The following is a 787-nucleotide window of genomic DNA, read 5'->3' as shown; positions in this document are numbered from 1 at the left end:
TTATTAAATACTACTCACCCAAAGACAGTCAATAAATAACTGGCAGATTGAAGAGCCTTTTTTATTTTTTTGACAAAACTATTATTCACTACTTATTAAATACTCCATTTAGGTTCTGGTTTACTAGACAGTATGTTCTTCACTTTGTTGTTTTCCTTGTTTGTATGTCATGTTTGAAAAAAAAAAAAATGTTTATATATATTTAAATTAATAAATACAAATGTAGATGTGAATAAACTGAACTCAGATGCTGTCATGCATAACTCGCTTGATTTTATGAACATGTGACTCTGCCTGTGAAAACCCAGCTAAAGTTTTTTTTTTTTTTTTTTTACATAAAATCATCCTTCATAATCTAAAGAGCATTTTGTGAAAATGTAATCTTGATATCTTTAATACTGACTGAGTAAGGACATGTCAACAGTTGAAATCATAGTGAAATAATGTTTGAAATCAAACTTTGATGCTTGTTATCTCATAGATGTTCAGACTTTATCCTGGATTTCACAGACAGGGTCACATATTTTTTTGTGGTTGTTATATTTTTAACCAGTGAAGGTCTGAACAGTTGCAGCAAGCCTTAGCAACAGTTTCTGTTTCTTCTCCAGTGTTTGCTGATGCAGTGTCAGTGATAGAGAGAGATGCTGATACTCTAAACACTGATGTTACTGTTACACAGAGATATGATGTAATATGGTATCATAGGGGTGTAACGATTCACTCGTTTTATCGATGCATTGATTACAAAGTCAAGTCAAGTCATCTTTATTTATATAGCGCTTTATAA

Source organism: Cyprinus carpio, unplaced genomic scaffold (assembly GCF_018340385.1).
Source record: "Cyprinus carpio isolate SPL01 unplaced genomic scaffold, ASM1834038v1 S000006795, whole genome shotgun sequence".
In the NCBI taxonomy this organism is placed as follows: domain Eukaryota; kingdom Metazoa; phylum Chordata; class Actinopteri; order Cypriniformes; family Cyprinidae; genus Cyprinus; species Cyprinus carpio.
This window is presented reverse-complemented; position numbering follows the sequence as displayed.